Source organism: Temnothorax nylanderi, unplaced genomic scaffold (genome assembly GCF_030848795.1).
Source record: "Temnothorax nylanderi isolate EJ_2023f unplaced genomic scaffold, tnyl_v1.0 TNYL_tig0095_pilon, whole genome shotgun sequence".
NCBI lineage: Eukaryota > Metazoa > Arthropoda > Insecta > Hymenoptera > Formicidae > Temnothorax > Temnothorax nylanderi.
Genome location: NW_027249157.1, coordinates 453,639 through 479,145, shown reverse-complemented (window position 1 = coordinate 479,145; position 25,507 = coordinate 453,639). Strand labels below are relative to the sequence as shown.

Below are 25,507 nucleotides of genomic sequence, written 5' to 3'. Positions count from 1 at the left end.
CATTACCGATGTTCCGGGTTTCTCGTCCTCTCTCTCTCTCTCTCTCTCTCTCTCTCTCTCTCTCTCTCTCTCTCTCTCTCTCTCTCTCTCTCTCTCTCTCTCTCTCTCTCTCTCTCTCTCTCTCTCTCTCTCTCTCTCTCTCTCCTCTCTCTCTCTCTCTCTCTCTCTCTCTCTCTCTCTCTCTCTCTCTCTCTCTCTCTCTCTCTCTCTCTCTCTCTCTCTCTCTCCCTCTCTCTCTCTTTGTCTTTCTCCCTCTTCGCCGTTTGTTCCTTATTACTTTATCTTGTTCCCTACCATTTCCTCAGTTCTGTCTCGGGTTGAACCGCTACGTTTAACTCTCCCGAAGTTATCTCGATCTCGTTTTAAAATAATCCAACTCACGCCCAACCACCTCTATCCCCCGCGCGTCCTCGCCATCGTCACCGCCCTAGGGTCGATCTTGGAGCTTAGTTCTACACCGTACCTGTTACCCTCCGCTAGCAACCCTTTACACACACACACATTCTCTCTCTCCCTTTCTCCTATGCCCTGCCAAATTCACGAAACCCAGACTGCGGCAATTAGAAACCGCGACGCGGCCCAGAAACGCAGTCGCTTTTAAACGCCGCGGGCCACCACTGCCACACTCTCCGCCTCCCACAGAAAGAGAGGAGAACCTGAAGAAAGGCGGGTGAGCAATAGAATGTTGCTACAAATCCGACAAAATAAAAGAGTTACGAAAGATTGCGGGTAAGCTAGTGGAAGTTCCCGTGACGTCATGAGACAATCCGAGTTTTCGAGACGATCTTAACTCGCTTTCTCTCATATTTTAATATTGTGGATATTATAAATTGGTTTATGGATAAATTTAACAATTATGCCATTTCTTAATAATAGATTTCAGGAACAATAACTTCTAAAACTACATAAAAATTTTGATTTTTTTCCTGTTTGTACAATAAAAAGATATAATCTTATTATAATGCAATAATGAAATTAATATTTAACTCTTTAATAGTGAAAATTTTTATCAGATTTGTGCAAATTTCCATTGTACAAGTCTCATATGCAAAATCAAGTAAAGTTTGAAACAAGGTTAAGCGAGCAGCGAGATAGCGCTGTTATTGATTACACATCGCTACGATTTTAGATATCGATCTTATTCCGGGGCGAGTAACATTATTGCGAGTCTGGGTCGCTTTCTCGACGGAAATAAAATTTGCATTCTCATAACGACATTCCGCGACGAAGTCTCGCGCGAATTCTAACTGCGTACAAAGCGAAGGCGCCGCCGGGCATCGCGTGGTACTTTGCAAGATGGAAAGGGCGAGGAAGGACAAAAGCGAATTGCGACGTCGCCCGTGCGGCAAGGGAAAAAAGTTTAGAAGGATCCTGGAATAATGGCGGGACTTCAATTTATCGGGCTTGAGAAGAGCGAGAAAGAGAAATGAAAAGAATTTGCCTTAGAAAATGCCGTGTTATACGTTATTCTTACGTTAATCCGTTAAATTCTTAATAATAGTTTCCCTAGACGCAGAAGAACAGCAAAATATCACTAAACTTGTAAGTAAGGGCCGTGAGTTATGTCAACTTTTCCAAACACGATTGAAGTTAAAGACCACAGGATAGCGTTAAATCTTTTCAGAAGGATTGGGAAGGGATCCGAATCATCCCGATCGGCGAGGCCATAACTTGGAATTCCTTCTTTTTCTTAGTGACGAAAAGATTTTCTGACTTTACAAATAGAAAGAATACATTTTATATCACGTTAAAATGTAATTATGAAACCTTGTATATAAAAATTTCATATTTATATACAATTTATATCGCTGTTTTGCTTCACGACTGTTATTTATCTCACGCATTATGTTGCTTATGTATTCTACTTATATTTTCATATATTACTTCTCGACCCTGACCGCGCACAGAGTCGATCTTTTAACCGCGGTAGGATCTTCGCAAGCGCTGTGGTATGCTTATACGAACAATATCGTCGGCTTGACAGGGAAGAAAGCGCTTTCCTCTCCTAGGGTGAGCCGAAAAAGCCCGCGGTATTAGAAAGCGGGTGCCTTTGTCCGGCGACTTCATTGTCCGCGCCGCGAAAATATTCAGGAAGCCCGGGCAATGAGAAGCCGGCCCCCGACGTTGGACGCACGTTATCACTCTTTATACGGCCGGCCGATTAAAATATGAATAATTTATACCCCTTCGCCGCACGCGGTTCGCGAGCGCATATTTGGGGTATTTCCAGCGAGAGGATTTAATCGAGCGAAATCGACCCTTTGACATTCGAGAGAATCGACGGCTTTTACCTTAATCCTCTTTGAATCGGAAGAACTTTCGAACGAGCACATGCCGCCACATATTCGTCCGAACACAGTGTACAGTTAGTTTAATCCTGATGTGTTTAATCTGGGTAGAAACTGTTTTGCTGAACTCTATTATAAATTCAAAAAGCTTCTGAATGCCCGTTGCAAATATCTACATTTATAGCCAACTTCCATCGCAGAGTACGCTTTTGAAAACAGTGAATGATTGAAAAAACGTAATTGTGTTTTAAATGTTGAGTATATGAGTTTGAATAGTTTGATATATGTTTTACCTTTTTAATTTTGAAAATATTTATAACGCTGTACTAAATATACATATGATTTTCCGAAGTAATGATGTGATTTCTATAGAAAAGTACAAAATTGGATTAAAAAGAATTAAATGTTAAACTCAACTTGAGTAGTGGATCTTCATATCCTCTTTTTCTTTCTCTTGCGATTACACAATCGTTATTACCGCCGCTAAAAATGGTAATCACAGAGACGGCGCAAGAAACACTTTATCGAAAGCATCGTTCACTACGATGGAGCATTAAGCGCTAAAACGCGATAGCGCTTAATGCTCCATCCCGGGTTTCATTAAGCCAAACGCATTTGCGCTTATATCCGTCGCGCCCAAGATCGCAAAATAAAACGTCCGACCTTATCGCGAGAGCGGCTACATCTTTTCGCATGCTAATTAAGCGAGCTTTATTACGGGCCTCCCGTCCGGGAGGCTGACGCCCGCGCGGATTTACGACGATACGCTTCTTCATCTTTCTGACACTTTCGGAAGACTGACGTTAGTTACCATCCTTTTTTTCAACGAAATGAAGAACGATATTTTCTTCCCCGCCGTGCTTATGAGGGAGACTAACGGAAAGACTAACTATAATGAAAATTAATATTTAGCGCAATGTGCCGTGACATTAATCTTCGTTTCTTCTCATCCGAAATCGGGGGTTCTTTTAGACCACGCGGCCGCGCAGACTCGGCATACGTATCTAATATAAATCCATCTCGAAATTCTCTTCCGATATCTCTCGACGTCCGTCATCACGGCGCCGAAGGAGGAATGATTCGCGGTCGGGACAACATCACGTCCCCGCGCCGTCATCGGTACCATAAATTTTGCGGAATCGATTGATCGGCAGCGCGCGTTCTCGTTGATATTCCGCGGGTATAATCCGCCGCAGGCGCCACGCGATGCATTCGTCGCTGCCGCGAGCAGCGCGCAACAATATCTTGCTCTCTTCTTCTTTCTGCCTCTCGCTCGCCTTCCTGAAATCCCGTCTCCTGAAATCCCACGCTCGCTTTCTTCCCTCCTTCTTTTTTTCTTTCTTTTTTTTTTTACGCGCGACAAGTTTTCTCGTTAGCATTCCGTGTCTCGCGCACCGCACTCTCGCGGTTCAATTTGCTCGCTATGCATAAGGCATTATGTGAACGAGAACGCCGTCATCGTCGTCGCCGTCGCTGCGGACGTCGCGGCGCGACGCGCCGCAGCAGCAGCAGCAGCAGCTAGCTTGCGCGCTAGTAAAGTTCGCTGCTGCGCGCCGTCGTTGCGAACGAACGTGCTTTACGTGGTCGCATTTACCAAAATTTACGCCTCCGTGTTAACCCTCCCGCCGCCCCGTCCGCGTCGGCAGGCGCTACCCCGAGAATACGAGCGCGAAATGGGTCTCACTTTTCTCGAGGAAATGGCTTCCCGGCCCGCCGAGACGCTCGCGTGGTCTTATAGCGGTCGTACTAGCGTACGCCGCCGCGACGCAGGATGCGCTTTGTACGACACCGTTGCGACGTGCCGTATAAAGAGTCCCGGTTAAGGATTCTATACGCTCGTCCACGCACGGATCCCATCCATTCGCTTCTCCACCCATGTATTTCTCGCGCTTCGCATATTGCACAGGGCGTATGGAGGACGAGTTCTCCGATTGCCACTACTAAACTTGCTACCAAAGCGCTACGTTTTGTCGATAAACCGACCAATATTACATTTCACTGTCGCATTTTCGCTATACGTAGTTAAATCTCAATAAACTGATGTTTGTATCTCTCAGAATAAAACAGACGATGAATGGATATTCGCGTTTCTAAATTAATCGAACAACGAAATGACATCGATATTTTTGAATAAGTTAAAAGTGCTGTATTATTTTTCGTGACTATATAAAAATATCGATGATTTAATCCGTCGTTGATTTCATTGTCGACGATGAACGGATTAATATTGACGTTTCTGGATGAATAATGAATCACATTTGCGCTACCTTTCGTTCACGGTCGACTTTTCGACAGAAATCGGAGATTGTCGGGCCGCGCGAAATGGGGGCTCTTTTCGACATTTTCGGCTTTTCGCGCCGATGTGGTAGCGACAGCACCGCGGGGGACATATTTCGCGACGCGACACCGTGAAGCGTACGTTTCGAATAGAACGTCGCGCTAACCATTCCACGCACGCTCGGCACCGCATCCCGACATATCATACTATTGCCGTCGCTTTTTTTCCCCCGTGCCATATTGTGCGCACGATCGCGACGCCGCGCCCCATATATTCCTTTGTTGCATTAAGGGTCCGTTCCGTTTCACGCATATGCGCGCATTTATCTATAGCATACGTAACGTTTACTATAGAAAATGCGCGCATATGCGTGAAACGGAACGGACCCTAAATGCCTCTCTCCGCGATGCCGTTCGCGCGCAGCGCCTTATTGCAATATATGCGCGCGGTACGCTACGTCTTATTACGTATTCACTAGTTTCTTTCCACCCCGTATGACGGTCCTCTCATGTTCAATTTATTGCGCACATTCGCGATTCTCTTTATACGAGGGAGAGCCTCCTTTTTGCCGGGGTACAACAGAGGAAACGCAGAGAGGGCGAATCGTGAGAGGACCTCAAGCCGTATTATTAAATTTCTCGGCTTAACCGTATTGAGGAAATATAGCGTCGCGCGCGGCTGCATAGTCGTTGCCCATTCATTAAAATACAAATTCCCCATTATCATCCTTTGTCAAGAGCAGCTTGCGTTAAGAGTCGCGCAGTCGGCTTTTCCCTCCTCCCCTCCCGGCATACAGTACTCCCGTACATTTTTCAATAAAGCTATCCCGGATACGGTAAGCATATTTAAATGAGGTTTCCACTGTTCCTTTTGGGCTCGACTATCGCTATGAATACCGGTAACCGTCGAAGCAGCGCGCGGTCGACCGATATCGATGACGATTAACAAATACTCCGCTCGCAAAGCGAATGAACTGCGGATAAGCATAAGCTCCCTTGGGTTGCAAATTGTATACCGCCGCGAAATTATAGCCCTCTGTAAATACGCCGCTGCCCGGCGTATATTCCCTCGCAAAACTGCGCGTTACCATTGCGGTGGGTTGTATGTACATAAAACGGAGCACCTGGCAACGACGGAAGTCTGTGATTTGACGGAAGGGAGAGAGAAAGGAAAAAAAAAAGAAAAAGAAAGAGAAACGCGAAGGCGCAGAGAAAATGCGTCACGTGTGTATCGTCGCTGGTAAATTCCAACGCATACCTCGTGGCATTTTCGTATTTTCGCGAGTTTGTCCTCTGCTCTTTCTCTTTTCCGTTTCCGCGGCGCGCGAGAGAGGCGAAAAGAAAATGGAAACGCGAGGCATCGCGCGCGCGCGCGCGCGGCGTACTCAGAAAATAGGAATAATACCGCGACGAGAGAATATTCCTCGCAGAAATTACTGTGTCGCATCTGCAATTTTTCACGGGGACAGACCGGTTGGAGGATGTTACGAACCGCGCGTTTGTCCACACACAACTCGTGCGACTACGGTACTACGACCGCGTGTGCAAAAATTTTCTGGCCGTTGAGCCAGCAACAAACCTCAGCAAGAAAATTCGCCCGAAGGTAGATTGGTGGTATTTATATGCACCACGCCCCTCTCATAATATATTTTTTGAAAAATGTTTCTCTTCACATTCCGCCATAAAGTATTTCGAAATTTACATCTCCCTGACGGAGATCCCTTGATTAATTGAGAGATGACATTTGATATTTATTTCCATAATTATTTATTCATCTGAAATGTTTATATCCTCTTGATTTATAAAAGTTCGAGAATTATTTGTTTGCTTCGATATTTTTGTTAAGAGGATAACTATTTAGAAGATAACTATTTACGGTAAATTAGTTGATTAAATAAAGTTTATCAAAAATGGACTGTGGAAATTATGTGTGTGATTAATAACATTTAGTTAATTTATATAAAAATCTATTATATTTAAAAAGTAAAATGTATCTTTAAATTTTATAATGTTAAAAAAACAATACTTGATTCTTTCCTTGAGAGGAGAGAGAACCATAAAAAGTCTTGAAACACTTTTTTGTTTAGCAAACCGGTTTTGCAAACGTTTTATCTGTTTGCGTCTTGTTTATTAAGACATCATAAAAGCGTCGGAAATGTTCTTGTGAAAATCTCTAGATTGACTAATAAACAAACAATTCTTTTCTGTTTTGTTAATAATCTTAATAACAATCTTATTTTAGGGATAATATAGGTCTGATTTTTTTTTTTCAATTAAAAAAAGATTAGGTAAGATACATTTATCTAATATCTTAGTAACGATCTTATTTTAGGGATAATACAGGTCTAATTTTTTTCAATTAAAAAAAGATTAAGAAAAAAGAAAGAGTTCCTAAATTATTAATTCGCGTCGCGATGAATCAATTTTTGTGGCTGTTCTCCAATGGCTATGTATAAATGTACGAAAACGTACGAATGTCGGACAGCCATCCCATAAATTTCCGCGTATAGTTATCAAACGTTACCGATCAAACGTACCTAATGCCCCGTAATTGACCATAAGCTTTAACATTACGAGTCATAGGAAATTGAGGTTAACGATCATTTAATTTACACTGATTATACGTAGTGTCCGAAAGTATCGGGACGCTAATTGAACGGCGAATTGACCTTTCACATCGCTCGTATGAAGCTCGTTAGCGAAAAATCAAATAACGGATAAAAGTACTTGTAACAATGAAACAAGTCGTATAAGCTCGGAACCGGGTGTACGATCAAACAACACGTAACGAAGGATAATGGCCCCGAGTCGTGAGTTGTCGCAGTTAATCCGGTAACGGGGATATTGTGTCGTGCAGAAATTTCCGAGCCTTGGTTGATAGCATTTTTATTGATAACGCCGACGAAATAATTTTAATTTTTTTCACTTATAATGCAATTACCAATGCGACGCTGCAAAACTATTCCTTACGAGCAGAAGATGAATTTTTCCGTACATTCTCCTCTTTTCTCCGTCTATGACGTATCGCATAAATTAAATGTGTGTCGAGTGTAGCAGTTGAACTGCACCAAGCTGCAGAACTGCTGAAACCAGTATATGCGTGTCTCTAATGGCTGCATAGTGAGTAGTCGATATCGCTAGTAAAATCTGATATTATTGGTAAAATGCGCGCGTATACGTGCGAGCGATTTCCTGTGCACGCATTGTGCGCGGATATACGTGCGTGCACAGATTCGACTAGCCGACGTGCGTGACGAGGGTGGCATAAACAACGACCGTAATAGAAGGAGCGAAACAGGAGCACGAGTGCTAATCGCCGCGCGAGCTTGCGTGAAACATAAAACGGGCATCGGGCATCGGGCATCGTCGTAGGTGGCAGTATTAACGTCGGCGTCGCCTCGTTGTGCGAGAATCGTTCCCGCTAACAATAAGCGGCGAGAGTATCGCAAAGTGCCGTTTCTCACGCGCCCCCGCGAGGAGGCTGCGCGAGAAAATTGTCGTAATTTTTAATTACGCACGAACGAACGACCTTAATGACGCTTTTTATCGCCGGTATAGCAGATTACCGTAAAGACGCACGAGCGCAACTTATGCAAGTTGCTCTTTTCAAAGTGGCTTTAGTCGTGTCGCGTTGCCTAAAATTATGCGAGAAAAGTCTGTCAGTCTCTCTGAAAATTAACTTCCTAATTCTTCAGAACTTTTCAATCCGCAACACTAAGTAACTTTATAATTAAGCGGTTTCAAAATTGGTAATAAAAACATCTTTTCAAAATTCCCATTTGACACAGCCTATTGTTTCACGATTACGTCAAAGTGGTTCGCTGTCGCATTAGGCGACTCGACTTAAAGAGAAAGTACTTCTCGTATTGTCGAGTGTCCAGGAGAGCGAAAAATTGAGACGTTTCTTCCGGCAAGCACGAATCCGACGAGCGAACACGACGCTTCGTCGTCGGTCGGTCAAAAAAAGAGAGAAGGAAGAACATACCGCGGAGTTTTGGAGCTGATTGATATAATAGCTTCGCCGCGACATGTCGAAAGGTTGCGCTTTTTTCGCGCGACATACGATTGTCAGCTTGACGAGGTTCCATTACGACCGCCGTAAATCTTTCGGCGAATGTCTGAACCTCTTAAATAGTTTTCGTATTGCAATATCAATACCCGATATTTCTTTTTCTCTTCTTCGCGACGATTTAATGTTTATCTTAATGATTTCTCGGCGCATTTCGCGCATTGAAATAGTGATAGAAATAGAGTGTTTTTTTTTTTCAATTATATAAGATCTAAAGCGCAATTGCTCTCAATATTTTCTTTATTTATATGTGACTTTCATTTTTGACATTAAACAATTTAATGCTTCTAATGAAAATTGTCTCAACATTGAAACAATCACCATTTCATATAATATCTATGACGATCAACGATTTTTTTTCGACGTTTTTATGTGACCTAATTTATCTTTCATGCGAACACTAACCGTTAGAATAAAAGGTTACGATCGTTACTAAGCATTAAGTTACGATCGATATCCATTATACTGCGAGATTATGGTCGGTCACATTAATGGAGTTTTTAGAGTTTTTATGATGCAAAAGAATTAAGGATCGCGATTTTCCGATCGCTTACGCAACATTGTAAATATCTATTGTATATAACGATAACTCTCTCCTTCTCTCTTCAAACGTCGTTAGCAGGAACATCGTCGCCCTTAACTGCCCCGGCTCTGATAGCGATCGTATAGAGGCAAGAAGGTGGAAATAGTTTTCGACAACGACTTCACCGGAGAAGAACCCGACACCCGATGGGAGTACTTCGCAAATCTAACCTTCCGGGTTCACAATTTTTCCTCTGCACCATCGCCTTCTACCTTAATGGCGCAAGAAACTTTGATCGTTCACGTTGCAAAATCGTAGAATCGCTCGAAATTCTGTATCTCTGGCTGGCGCTAAACAGATAGATTGTATAGAATGTAACAATTATTTCCTATAATAAATTAAATTATTTACTGCACTGAGAAATACAAAAAATTAAAAAGAAATCTTCTCTAAACACATACACATATGCTTTAAATTTACTTATATTCATTAATATATGTATATCGATCTTTTCATGGAGTAACAAATAATATTTTTAATATTTTCTTTAGAAGAGAATAATCTACTTGTCTACTTATTTTCTTATATGTTTACGGTTGTTTTTATCTCACGCTCAAAAGCTTGTTTCAAATTCATTAATTATATGTATTGTACTAATAACTATCCCTTTAATGATTTTCATCAAAATTAGACAAACAATCGATTGATCAGTTACACATTCCTTATCTCTAGCGTTCGGCACGTTGGTCGATTACGTACTTCCACAAAATGCCAATCGTGACTCGCCTAAACATTGAAAGTTAGCTTTTGGAAGTCAAACAGGTAACCCACCCTTATCGCACGTGGGAAGGCGATTCGACTAATTTTATATGCCCTTCGGTCAAAGGCGGACTTCGCAGAAATTACGGCGAACGTAATCGATAAAGGCCTCATGTATATTCATAATCGACGTGAATGGCTAACCAAAGTGTCCAGTCAGATAATTGCCGCTGCGGCTGAGTCGAGGTGAAATTAGATTGTCCACCTGAAGCTGATTCTTCCATCTTAATGCAAGGAGCCAGAAAATTAAACGTCAGCGAACTGACACGTGAAATTATAATAGGATTATGTTGTGTATTTTATTTTATGTACAAAACTGAGAAATTAAATAACTCCATTTGAAAAAAATGCGTTTGTGAATTACACGGTCAATGTAAAGGTTAAAGATGTGCTGTTGCATAGCTTTGAAACTGAAGAAATCGCTTTTAGTCTACAAACTTAACGTCAGCTTAACGGACACGACTTCAAGATTTCTTACATAACTCGAGATGTCTATAGTTGGTTGACCGCGGAGCAAAAGCTCGTGCAGAATTTAGGAAAACGAAATAACAAACAAGACGGCAGACTTCGGGGGAAGAAATATGACGTAATTTTATAGCTCAAGGAAGTGAGAAGCATCTGCCCTGTAATTAACGATCTTCTCGCGCGAGTTCAACACTCGTACACAATTACACTTCGCGGTATATACTTTCGTGTTTACGCTCTTTAATCCGTTGAACTAAATTCCATGTGATCGATTTACTTTTGACTTTCCGCTGCATTATTCCTTTATTCTTCGTGAAAGAAAGTCGCGTGAGCATCGTGTAATCGAGTTATCAACAGGTCAGGATATTCACTATCCGCACATCGTGATAAATTTTATTTCAGGTACAATTTCCCGCGGATTAGTCAAAAAGCTCTTCATTCTCAATCATATTTATATAACTCGAAAACTGTGCTGTCATTTTTAATAAGAAATAAATTGACTATTAAATCTATTATTAAATTACTGTAAGAAATTTCACAGATTTAAAGTTTTTTTCTTGAAAATTGCTAAAAGGCAAGTACAACGAAAGGCAAATGTATGGACGGTAAAATATTTCAAGCCGGACATTACTTACTGATGTGATAAGAAAAAGCTCGCTATCAATCCCCTATAGTACCAGTCGGAAAGCCTTTGTGTACACGTACACGTGCCTGCATGTGACAGCTTTAATATACCACAGCTTGGCTCTCACCCTCTCTCTCTCTCTCTCTCTCTCTCTCTCTCTCTCTCTCTCTCTCTCTCTCTCTCTCTCTCTCTCTCTCTCTCTCTCTCTCTCTCTCTCTCTCTCTCTCTCTCTCTCTCTCTCTCTCTCTCTCTCTCTCTCTCTCTCTCTCTCTCTCTCTCTCTCTCTCTCTCTCTCTCTCTCTCTCTCTCTCTCTCTCTCTCTCTCTCTCTCTCTCTCTCTCTCTCTCTCTCTCTCTCTCTCTCTCTCTCTCTCTCCCTCCCTCTCTCCCTCTCTCTCTCTGTTCCCCCCCTTTTCCTCTGTAATAGCTACTCTCGATATTCATTATTAATAAGACGCGCGAATCCCTTTAGAGTGAGATACAAATTACCACAGGTTGGGTCTTATCCCGGTAGCACGGACGTCGGAACATCTACAAGAGTTAATCAGCGTCGCGTCGCACACAATCAAAAGAAACTCCCGCGTCGAGTCCCGTCACGGCGTCTTTCAACCTTTTGTAACCTCGCAAAACTCAAAAAAGAAAAAAAAGAGAGATAGGAAGGAAGAGAGAGAGAGAGAGAGAGAGAGAGAGAGAGAGAGAGAGAGAGAGAGAGAGAGAGAGAGAGAAAGGGAGGGAGGGAGGGAGGGAGAAAAACAAAAAGGAAATGCGTCCGTAGACGATCCGCATCAGCAGGTGTAATATACGCGTTCGTGTTGGTTCAGATTAAAGAGAGTTTTATGCGAGCTACGCCATGGCGTTATTAATCTTCGAGGAAAGTCTCGGTGGGATGGAAAAAGGGTGGAGGGAACGGGAACGGGGAGCGCGCGGAGAGCGAAGGAGGTGAGGCTCGGAAGAAAATGCCGGCGGGCTTGCTGAAACGACGAGTCGCCTCTACGTGGGTCTTTCTCTCTTTCCTTCGGCTTATCTCGCCCGGCTACTCGCCACCGACGCGGCGACGGTCGTCGTCATCGTCACGTCGACAGCCCAATTTTTTCGCTCGCCGCGATCGATCTCGCTCGCCGTGCGGGGAGCTTCAGCGGTAACCATGTATCCTCTTTCCAACGCCTCGCGTTGGTAGATAGGTAGGTGACGTGAAATCGCCGCGTCCCGCCGCGTTCTATTTACCAAGCGACACCTCTATTTAATCCCGGTTGACTTGTATCTCTTGGCTGACGACGTCCCGTTTCTCGGACGGTGTCCGAGTGGTAATAGCTCCACGCTCTCTCTTAAGGGACCTCGGTCGGTCTGCTGCAGAAACCGGATGCGCAGGTGGCTTATTACCGTCAGCTTTGAGTGACGGAATACCTACCTAGTCCCATCCCTCGAAATAACGCGTGGTGCAACAGACTCGTGAGAGAGAACCGCGTTTTATCTTGTAGATTGAAAGTTATTTCTCCTACGATGTTACGTACTTCTCCATGCGGTTTCGATGTATATTGCATGTGCAATGTTGCGATAAAAAACTTCGATACACTGTATGCTTGAAGAATTGAAATATTAATACGGTAATCAGAACTTGAAAAAAAAGAGAGAAGTTTTTCGCTGTAAGCTACGTATAAAATTGTAACAATTCGATTGAATTTTTAGATATCAATCTGAAGTGTTATATTTATTTAATGTAAAAGAAATATTTTTTGGCTGTTACAAATAAATATTTCAGATTTATCTGCTATTTCTATAAGCTTCTCGTATGTTTTATTATTTTATTAGTCGCACGTATAAATAAATTAAATCGACACTTCTCTCGCGAGAGATACGTTTAGAAATGTTATTTGGCCAGCGAAGTGTTATAGAATTCTCTAACACGAGCAAATTAATGGACGATGACACATGATAACACGTTTGGTTCAGGTTATTGCATTTGATCGTAATATCTCGTGAATACAAATTTCTCGTAATTTCCACAAATATATACGCTCGGCCCTGTATACTTGTATACACGTGCGTGTGTATCGGTACTGTGTTATATCATTATATTAAATCCGTGTTAACCCCGTTACTCCGAACCATTCATATTTCATTTATATCCCCATTCTATATCCGATTTTTATCTTTCGAGCGAAACATAATGAAAATTGATAATAGCTATCTCCATGTTAATACATTGCTACGTAGCCGAATACGCTATGGGTATTAGAAATCGAAATCGCAAAAGGCAGAATTAAAAAAGCGCTGCGCTTTAAATTTCTGTTGCTTCCGAAAGCTGTTGAAATGGGTCCTTGAGTGCTATACGAGGAGGTAGTTTCTAAAATCTGGATTAGCTCCGGTCTGATACTAAAAGCAGATGGAAATTCTGGATTTACATTAGAACGTGTTGACCTACAGGCCTGGCACTCAGGCTTAAAGTTAGCTTATTCTGAGTGAAAGCAAAGGAAAAGTTAAGCCTTGCTTTGTGAAGTTTTCTCATCTGTTGCGAATTTTATCCTTACCTTTCCCGTGGGTAACGACAAATTAATTAGTCATGAAAAACGTCCTTAAGCGCGAGCGTGATCTGAAATATTAATCAGACTCGCTTGTTGCAGTTAGGAATTCACTTAACCGGCAATGTTCTCAATCTTTCAGTACAACACATCGTATACTTACACGTACATGCAGTGCACTTTTAACAAGTTATTCGAATTCGAATTATTCGAATATTGAAAAATTGTCGGCAAAGAAACATATTTAAGAATATCTTAGAATCACTTTCAAAAAATTTGTTTTAATGTATATTTTATATATTTCGCAAACTTTTATTTATTTATGTAAGAATCTAATCTTACTTCTTGTACTAATAACTCTCAGTTTTACGCATCGAAAAAAACGCTTTATCTCTCGTATTTGCATTTTTTTCATTTTGTAAACAATCGCGTTACTTGTAAACGAGACTCTATTTTGTTTTCGCCGATTTCTCTGCGAGCTATTTGAATTCTTCATTAGTCTCAGCTGGACTTGAATGAAATCCTGATCCTTGTCATTTGGGTTCTCCATCGGTCACAAGCTGGCATAGTCGGAATACCAGGTCGCTTTCTCACTGGGAATACCAAGAGGAGTTAAATTGTGACGTTTCATTAAGACGACAAAGGCGCGTTCCGTTTTCCTTCGTATACGAGTCCATCCGGGTTTGCAATGTCCCCCTTGATCGTACATCGGCGGACATTGGGGGTACACAGAGTAACCGACGTTGATCATCAAGGCTTTTAAGCGCAAATTGATGCCTAACTGTGAACACGTTATGCTCTCCTCGACTCGGTTTCATCGACCCTTCGAGTAATTGCGAATTAACCGCGCGTTGCTGAAGCTGCGCAAAATAGCAATAATTAATTGCGATACTCGTGTCGCGTTCAACTATCATTCGACTCGGCGGCTCTTTATAACATTACGATGCATTGAAAATAACGAAAGAGACAATAAATCAACTATACATATATCACATTTATTTCGAAGTTAAAGTTGATGAAATCACAGGATTGCGATTTAATATCACGCGTCAGTTATTCAGGCATTTAAATTAAGGGCGTTTATAGTGGGAAATAATTAATGTATGAGATAATTCACGTAGCGTAAAATCTGTTCTTTCGCGATACGCACCTTCTTCATCAATTTGCCGCGCTTCAATTGTTCGAAGTGATGTTTTTCTGGCCGCGCAAACTGCCAGTCCAACCAACCGCGATCGATCGTTAACCCCGCGCAATGACAGAACGATGTGTGACGTGACACGCAAAACTTGACCCTATTCCGTCCCGCCCGAACGGCCCCTCTCTGTCATATATGCCGGAAATGAATCGTCAATGATCCTAATGACACCGGCATTTCGAGGCCGTCCGAGTCCCCATCCCGAAGTGTAAGCATCATTAAATCGACGAGTTTCGTTAATCTAGGTCAACGTTATTTTGTCGAAATAATAGATGCAACAGTCGTGTTGTATCGCTGGACTTGTGAATGCTATGCGATATGTTTCGATATTTCGACCGCATATGATTATCTAGCCTTTCCGAGGATGTAAATGACGCCAATTTCGGATATTATATCCGCAATCGCATTATACGGTAGCAAACAAAGAAAATTTTCAGATTCAAAATATTTTAATTATACAAAATATTTTATACCAGTTGTATGATTTTTTAATAATATACATATTTTGAAAATTACTTTCAGTAGAAAATACTCTATGGAAATATCGAGATTATTTTCCAAGTTATAAACGATCGAAATCAGCCGACGGCATCAGCATAATATTCGCGCAAGCCCGTAATATTTATTATATTAAATCTTTCACGATATTTTATATTGTTTTTTTAGCAATATAAAATAAAATTATAAACAAAATAAATTATAGATAAATATAGTTAACTATTTATGAATTCTTATTTAGTTTTAGATATTCCGATAAGTACATCGACAAATATTTTAATACATAAATTAATGTACAGAAATTAAGTATATGCGCCAACTGATTTTTCTTCATAAAAATTAATCGCGTCCTCCGTGATGATTTGTCACAGTTGCGTCTCAAAAAATAATAACACGACATATATGAAGCGACTTCTGCCGCTATCTTCCCGCTTGAGCATTCTTGCGCAAATGATAGCACATCAGCGCTCTTGTGTGCGCAACATTGTATGCTCGCCGTAGCGAGTACCAAGCGCGGACCAAGTTTTCGTCGCTATATAACATAATTGACAAACTATGAAATACATGTATCCCGAATATTCTGTTCCTCGAAATATCAAATTGATTACAATAAACGGGCTATTGTCACGCGTACTGTGATTTGTTTTGTTAACTCATTGATTGAAATACTGGTAATTCTGATCGAGAAATCTAACGGAGGTATTGTTACCTGAATATTAATTCGCACACGCGAATAATATTCGTTGACATGTATTACTAGTTTAACTGCGTTACGAATTATTTACTCGAGAGTCAACGATTGACAGCTGGACCTTTTGTTATTTAAAACTAGGTCTGTTTTTCAATTGTATCATTGTCTCAATTATATCAACCACCACTTAATAATCATCTCAGTTTTTGATGTCTCTCCCAAGGCTTCAATTTGTCAATTTAGAATAACTAAAGATTAATCTTTAAAATAACTAAGAGTTTATTAATCTTTAGATTATTAAAAGTTTTGTATGTTGCTTGCAAAAAGTCTTGTAATATAAATGTTACTTACGGCATGATCATCTTATTAGATTTTTTACGAGAACGTACCTTCAATACTATGCGCTGGGTAATTCCGAAATCAGTGTTTTATGTTAATTTTATTTGGCGAATTTTTTGGCCAGATTCCGAGTGGAGTGGCTCCACGCAAATCATTGATACGAAGCGGAGTTTGGCGCCCGCGAGGTCGAGAGAACTGGGGGAAAAAAAGGAAAGAAAAAGAGAGGAATCGATGGCGAGAATTAATCGTTCCGCGCATTCGCCCGGTTATATTCGTGCGATCCGATAATTACAGATCGCCGCGAAACAATAACGAGCCCGTGCCGCCGCGCCGCGCCGCGCCATGCCACGCCGTGTCGGTCGTGCCGCGCGCCGCCGAGTGCAATATTTTACTCCTGCCCGGGCAACACTGACGCCCGGCTAATATTTTTCAACCATGGTCGAGCAGCCAGCCGGGCCGTTTATCGAGGGTTCCTGACACGTGAAATCCATCGTAGTCGTAGTCTTTTCCTCCCTATAGTCCGATGTGCACGAGCGAGCGAATGTGCGCACCCGAGCTCGCCCTTGTATACCCTCTCCCTTCACGATATCACCGGGTACAACCCGCTCGCACAGTCACGGCTCCGAACCTCTTACTCGATTCCTGGTCTTTTTTTTTAAGGGCTTTTTTCAGCCCGTAAACGTCACGCGCGTACGATCGCTTTTGCGAAATTAAAAATAAAGCAGATATGCGCCGGATCTGGCGTTGACGTACGAATTTTTATCCCCTGCGGAGGGTCGAGTGTGGGGCGATTTCTTGTCTCGGAGAGAACGCGCTGCGTTAATGGTAGGGCTCTGTCCTGCCGCGTGACGGAAGATGGAGCGTTTCCAAAATCCCTCGAGAAGCCCCCGGTCTCGATAAACAATTTTGCGTGGCTCGGATACGCGCTCGGGCACTTCGCCTTGCCGCTCGCATCCTTCTTATCCGTACCCTTGTCAAAGAGAACTGTCCATTGGACCTCGACCTGTCCTTGAAATAAGTGCTGTCCTTCTCGACAGAGGAGGATAGCAAGTGACTATGATTTGTGCACATAAGTGTATAAGTGACTGTCTCTTTATACGTCTCGATTAATGAGACTTTAGTTGAAAAATATATAATGTCGCAATTATAGCGAATTCTCAAACAAGACATTAACTAATTTGCAACTTTTTATAGTTGAAAATTATTTTAAGAAATGACTTCGATAATAAATGCTCTATTATTTCTGTTTTGATATTATGAACAATTATTTCACAATTACTGAAAGAAAGTAATAATTGATTTTCTATTTTTTATAAAGAATAAAAAAATAATAGCTTACGAGAAAGAGAATTGTTTCGTCGTTTTGAATATCGTGCAGAAATTATTTATATGACTTTTATAAATTGTTATATTGTATAACTTAATGTGTGTAGGATCACAATGAGGTAAACGCTCATCGTTATGACAATATTTCTGACACCGTGCGATGACTGGGCGATTATTCCCCAACATTTGTCAGAATCTGTCAGGAATATGCCCTGCAGGAAGATAAAGAAACTCTTTGCTCATGTTAAAATTATTATTGATGATCGCGATATAATGTGACTTTGCACGATAACATTGACGCGTAGAGATAATAGCGTGATTTTCCGATCGCTCGATACGATACCAAATATCATTTCTAAATCTTATCTTCGTGTATCAGCCCTGTATTTATAGGCATTTATATCTTCAAAATATAATATTGATGGTGTTTTAGCCTAGCTTCGATTTAAATATGAAAATGTGGAGCACACTTTCAAAGCGTCATCCGAAATATTTTACTCGATGGCTTTTCGGCATTCATTGGCCATTGCATATTCTATCGATGGGAAGTACTTCCTGCAACGAAAGGGCATAATATATGGACGCTCTATTGATATTTCGGAAAATCTATACACGGTTCGTTCGTTCGCACTCACGGTTTTCCATATTTTAGTTAACGAGGAGCCACGCGTAATGCGCCATCATCGAAAATGGTTACAGCACTCATCCGTGTAACGTAAAACCTCGCCTAGCAACAGCAAAGGGATTATATTAAGTAATTGAATATTGTCACGGCAATAGCGTATATTCATGCTGTACGCGCGTCCTGCATTCTCTCGACATTCTCCAAATTCCCCATAATGTCCTTCGATAAAGCTCTCTCTCCCTCTCTCTGCGATTACATCGCGTCAATCATCGAAAAATCGATTAACGAGTACGATAACCAAATCCGCCTCTCTCGCTCCCTCTTGCCCGAAAACAATTCCACGTGACGCGGTTATCGCTTAAACAAATTGTCGCGAATTTCCTGTTAAAGATACGATCTGCCATGTATTCATTAGTAGTTTATTTATGGCTACGAAATTTAAGTTATAACGATAATGAACGTGACAAAGTTAATCTGAAAAAAGCATCTCCGCGGTCAATCAATCAATAGCGAATCACTCTGACTATATCAAATAAATTTGATTTAATTCTAGAATGACCAAGGAAACCACAAACTATGCAACTATTTGTATCTTCGTTCATTAAATTGCTTGCAATTTGAATAGAGAAACCTTTGAATAAATCAACACAATGCGGTGAGTTTTCAATGAATAAATTAATAATTTTGATCTTTTATCCATTTTTTTGCAAGAAAAACTAGATGAATATGTATTCATAATTTTTTAACAATTTCACAAATAGAGAATAGTTTGAAAAATAGTTTATATTAGCCTGCTTATTCATCAGCAGGCATAACATAAGATATATATTAAGATGTAAATTAACGCTGCATCTCTCACCTTTCCGGTTTTTCGTACGGCAAATCTATCGTACAGGAGACAGGAGGGTAATATTGCATTAAAAAAAACATTTTATCGAGATTTTTCGCGAAAGCCCGCGAAGTCAGGCCTCGTTTGCAGCCCGTCGAAGTTCACGGCGCTCGACCGCATGAATCTTATCTACGTGCCGCAGGCGCTGCCTTCTCCATCTTCGCGCCCCTTCGCCATTCCTCCATAAGGCCCTCACGCCTCACCGTCCCGCCCGATCGATCTCTTTTTAGCTCACACCGCCACATCTATCGGGTTTCCCGTTTCATTTCATCAAGTTGATCCGGACCTTCGACGCCTTCGCCTTCGCCCTCGCACCCGCACATCACACGACCTCTCGTCGTTAGATGTCGAGGGAGAGAAGGACTCTCTCCGCACTCTCCTTCCTAGTGATAAACGCCGTTCCAACCTTCTCTTCCTCACGCTCGCCTTCCGTCTTCCGTCCATCTATCCCTCTCTTCTCTCCCTTTCTCGCGATCTCTTGCTCTTTCCGTTAAGCCGGCATCGACACGACCAAGTAGCTTCTTATGCCAGCCTTCATTCCTGCGTTCTCTCCTCCATCATACGGGGTTTCCTACTCACTCACTTTCTTCCGCCCACCTACCATCCGCCAGCTCCCGAGTGAAACGTTCTACTTAACAATAGAACGTCGAATGGAGAGAGAGCCGGCATCAACCCTCAATCAACAATACCTCTCCGCGATCCTCCCGGGGACCCGGAATATATACATTATGCCTCCCCGCGGAGGTCTTATGTGCGCGCCATAGAAAAGACGGTATCATCGCTGATTCCACCAACAGCCACGTTTAGACTCCCTGCGGCGTGACGGCGAATTGGATCAAGAGACTGGGGTGAGAGAGAGGGAAAGAGAGTCATCGACGAGAAACGCGAAGGAACGGAGAAAGGGCAAGAAGCTTTGAACAATCATATGCGATACTCATCCCGTTACCCATCCCCTCGTACAGATCCGACCGCAATTTGAGGTCCCGCCACCAGAGAAATGGGATTCGTCCGATTTATTCCTACTTCCAAACGAGAGAGCAAGGGCCCTTTCGCTTACCCATGGACCCTAAGCTATATTAAAAGAGCATCTCTCTCAACGCCCTAATACATAAAGCTAATGTATATTCGTGCATTTGTGTTCATAGCTATAATCGAGGTATTATCCGCGATGCATTATCGATTCCATGTTACTAGAATAGATTTTCTGGTTACATTTATCTTCCTCGGCTATTAAAATATAAGCCTATACGAATTATACAGTTACCAAATATAAAGAATAGTTTTGTTAGACTTCGTTATTTTTACAATTTAAATAAAGCTTTTTTTTAAAACATAATTTATCGGAAATTTGGGAATTCCCGGAACTCGCGCGGCCTTTCGTTATATTATCATGTTGCATTATATTATATATTATACTCTCACGGGCCTAGACGATAAAGCAACACTGAAAACTATCCTCTATGGTCCGGATGACTTCAATGAGATTGCACGACGTTCTCGTCTCGGTACAATTACTCGGACCACGGAAGATTGCTGTGGCCGCCCTTTCATTTGTCAGACCGACCTGGTACCCTGCCGTCCATGGGGAATCCCCTATTTACTCATCGTGACGATTCGTGCACGGCTGCATTACGGTGCTCGCGGCAATTTCGTATCGTATCTCGGATATTCGCTAAATTGTACGTTCGTCCTACGAATTATCGGGACTGTTTGATTAAATCTATACCGAGTGCAAATTGCATCGATCTATAGTTGTACAAACATCTCGATATTATTAATTTGTTTAACTTCGGAAACTAACATCACACACGGTATCGCTGCTGAAAAATGTGCAGCGTATTAATGAATAATTTTCATGGACTATTCATATTTGGATAATCGATTTTTTCCGCAGAAAAAATCTGGAGGAAAATCATTTTTCAGAATCTTTTAATTTTCAACGCAAACCGTTTTGGTAATGTGGTAAACGAGAGAGAGAAACTTTAATTAAAATTCTGTAAAAATTTAATTTCAATTGCAAATCTAGTTTGTAGTAGCTATTCATTTACGTTTATATATCATTGTTTTGAGAGATTAGATGACTAGATGCAGACGATATGTTAATCAGATTCTTTGATCAAATTTTATCTTTCTAATTGTCTTTCGTTACAGTAACGATTGGCATTTCTTTTAGATGTCACAGTATTATTCTCTTAGTATTCATCGAGCAGACCCAAGACGCACTTCAATTTATACTTCGTATCGAAGCTGGAAATAATTTGGGTTTGAAAGGGATAATCGTTGCTTCGACGTTGGAAACGAAATTATACGGCCGCTTTTCGAGACGGATCAGCTCGGAATAACGTTAGCTTTATGTAGATGTGTCTGGGGCGATTTATATTCAGACGACGAGACCGTGATGAGACCGTCTCTTTTATTAGCGTAGTCGGACGGGTACCTACGGGAAATCCTCTGTTTTTCTTTCCGACGACTGTAATATTACAAACTTGGGCTCCCCTGAGTAAACAGTTGACTGTTCTTTGCGCGCTGCCTGACGTTGAAACATTAAATCCCATGAAACGGGCGTCATCTACGCATAATTTCAAGAATTTTCGCATCGTTGGCCACATCGCCCGGTGAACAAAATTGGAATGCGCTTGTTTGAATACGCACGCGATACGCATGTTGTCGCAGTAACATTCAATAGCTAGGTAGCTAAAAGATATCAGTTAAAAGATTTTTAAATGTATTTAATAATTTATTGCAATTGGTCGTTCACAAATTCAAACATAGATAAACATCAGTATTTATTAAATAAATAAGACACAAAAAACGACTTTGGTTTTCCATTAAGGAGAACTATTTTAAATACATTACTTTGGAGATCAGCTTACTCTGAAGCATTGCGTGCTATTGCGGCAACCTTCCATCCGTAAATCGACATGATTTGCAAGATGTTTTAAAGATCGATTGCAAATGCATCTTCCGCGAGGATTCGCATTTCTCTTTTTGACGTAGCCCGCTTTGGCAAGGCTCTAGCGTGCGTTTTTCAACGTCACGCTCGAACACATAGGGTCTGTCGATAAAGAACGTAGCAGCGGCTTTTGCAGCGTTCTCCAACGACGAAGAAACGATGTCCATTGGAACGTTACAAAGAGATACGAATAGCAATGCGAATATCTGAGTCATGCAACGTCAAAGTCAAACAGTTTTAACAGTTAAATGTCGAAGACTATTCGTTCGATTGGTATGCACTGACTTTGTTTATACTTGATAAAACGTTGTTTCGTGATCGATATTTTGAGAATTTTAAAACTCTGAAACTTTTGTTGTTATAAAAATATTTTTTATTATTTATTCGACTTTAAAGTAGATTAAGTAAAAGTTCTTTTCTATATTTTAAAAATATAACGCTTATTTAAAAAGCCGATATTAAAAGTGAATGCGAAGTGAAATATCACGATGAATACCTAAGCGTCTAACTTAACCAGCAAATATCACGATCAATGTTCGATAATGGCACAATGAATTTCGCGGATCGTTCGCTTCTAGTACTTTTCGCAACTTCCGTTTTCATCTGTAATATATCCTTCCGACCGACAATTCTCTCTCGGCTCCTTTAAAAGTATCCTATAAAATCGATTAGCGGCCCGATGCGAATAGAGAGCCGCGAATATCTCCTCCGTCGGAGATCGTGGGATCGTTTCTCAACGTCGCCGCATGAGAAAATCCGGTTCGTCGATGAAGAATATAAGCGGCGTCGTTACGCGAGAACCGACTGCAGCTGCGACAGCACTTCGAGCACGGGGGTGGTGTGTGCGATCGAATACAAAACGGGTTGCGGGTGGGGTGGCGGACGGAAGAGGAGGGTCTGCGATTCGACGCAACGGGGTGAAAGAAGAAAACGCGTGAGAGCTTTTACGAAGTGAAAACGCGGGATTCGCGTAAAGAGTGGATCGAGTACGCCGTTATGAGAAACCTCCTTATATTGCATGCAAGCTGAAAAGGCGCGACTGCGAAACGTGACTAAAAAGGGGGTGGATATTCTACCAACGCGAACCGCACGACCTACACTGCTACCCCACCGCGGTATCGGTCTCTATATCCGACGTCATAAAGCATACCGACACCGGCCGGCGATATTGGTGGCGAAGTTTAGCCGCTCCACACACGCTTTGCCATATGACTCCGCCATCCAACCTCGCGGCATCTTCGCGATGCAGCTTGTTCGCCGATCTGTCACTGCCAGCTGGAAAAATATAAATTTTTCCATGCATATGTCACTGCAAGTTTGCACTTTAGAATTATTCCGAGAGATAGTTTCGAAAGTATCAGAGTGGTGGTTGTGTGCGGAGAATAAAAAAAAAATTATAACAGTTTTTAACCGAGTTTCTCGTTTTACGATAGCACAGCTACGAAGCTTTATCTTTCACGAATTCTAATCTTGGTTGTATTGCAATAAAATATTTCATTATTTCCAATACGTATTTATACAGGATATTATTACTCTTGATATGTTTTATAAAAAAATTGTTATAGTACAAAAATTGCAGCATAGCATTCGAGCATTTCGAGCACATTAAATTGTATATGTATCTTTTTGTGGGAAGCATTTCGAAGACTTAAACTTTTTTTAAATGGAATATTTTTGTGCTAAAATTCAAAAGAATATCAATTTCTGAGTAAACGTATTAACGTTTATTAGTCTTATTTAAAAAAGTACATACGCTACGTGTGTCTCTCGAAACTATGCAACTTTTGTACATGACAATTTTTCATAAAACACATAATTTAGAAATTATTCATGGTATTCAAGTCATAAATGCTTCACCCTGTATTTTTTTGCTTAAACTAGACGAAAATTGGCCGTGCCAAGAGACGTACAAAAATATTCAGTAGATTTCGCGAAATACAATGCTAGGAATCTATTTTATTGTTATACGGATCTGCCTAGCTCTGTGTAATCCGTCGAGTGAAACGATAGCACATCCTACATAACTCTTTGATTCGACAGGTTGCAAGAGTAATCGTATATGCTGCAACTGGGTCGATTCGTCATTCGAATGCATTTCTGTCGACTGTCATTTTGCTTTTCCATCAAATGTCTAACTACAGGAAACGAAATTTTCGGTAAAATGCATCGAGAATTATTATACAGATTAATAACTCAATATTATCTAATTTAGCGGCACCGACAAAATTCGTTCTCGCGCGATAGTTTACATGGAATATATCATGCTGCGGCGGAAGTATGCTAATGATTATTTTATGCGAAACGATGGCCCTCTCTATTCTGCCATACACTGTGGCCAAACTTAATTTTCCGCATAATTCCGTTCCATATTTTCTATATCGTGCAATATTTTAACGACGGTGGTGGGCCAACGATTTGCACGATAATACACGATTTTGAACAACGAATTTGTAATACAATGTGTTAAAATAAAAATGCTAACAGCGTACAGAAAATAAACTGTAATTATAAATTTGACTGTTCATTCTGTAAGTTGGTTACGTATTGGAAACGCGACGTTAAAAAAGATTAATTTCTGTATTAAAATATGCAAAATTATTGTGTTGCAGATTTTTATATGCAGTAATTTTTTTATACGAATGTTATAAATCACGAGAATTTTTCTGAAAAAATGTCAGAATCTAAAAGTACTTAATTTAATAATATTTAAATAGGAATATAATATTAAAAAAATTAATACGATATTTATTATGAGAGAATATGTTTTTGCAGGAAATTAAAAAATATTGTGTTATAATTGTAGATAAATTAATGCTATACATATATACGACTCAACGTATGTTCATCTGCATAATGCTAACTATATAATATTAAATGCGGAGCTGGAAGTTCTCTCGTTCCTCTATTTTTACCATTTTTCGCTTCCGTTGTCGTTGCACACCCGTAGCGAATTCGCTCTGTTATGCGAGATAACGAAAGCCGGCAATTTCACAATTTGATAAGACGAAATTTACGAACGCGCCGCACAATAAATACCTACCCTCTTCGCCTGGTGCAAAAACCTCGGCTATATGTTTAATCAAAACGCGCTACATGCACATCGCAATAAAAGGCGGCCCATACGGCGCGCATTGTCCGCCTCACGAACTGCAATATAATTACACGCCCGAAAGCTATATCTCGACCCGCGATTAACTTTCGCAATTAGAGGAAATGACGAAAATTCCGCAAAGTTTCACCGACGTCTGTTGGCCATAATTTTAAGAATATTCGTGGGTTCGTCGCCTTGCCTCGCCAGGCGGAAAAATCGCATCAAAGCTGCGCTCGGCGCTCGCGGCATTCTTGCAACGCCGCATGCCGTCGAAGGTCATGGACGATCAGGGTAATAAAGGTTGAAAAGACGCAAC

General features: G+C 41.2%; 1 protein-coding gene and 1 long non-coding RNA gene across 2 annotated transcripts in view; one reads left to right on the top strand and one right to left on the bottom strand.

Moving 5' to 3' along the window:
• Positions 1-25,507, top strand: part of Tmtc2 (Transmembrane O-mannosyltransferase targeting cadherins 2) — a 182,290-nt gene that overhangs the window by 65,190 nt on the left and 91,593 nt on the right. The window lies entirely within an intron of this gene.
• The window catches only part of LOC139775257 (uncharacterized), a 223,731-nt gene that overhangs the window by 120,578 nt on the left and 77,646 nt on the right, over positions 1-25,507 (bottom strand). The gene's annotated exons all lie outside the window — the stretch shown is intronic.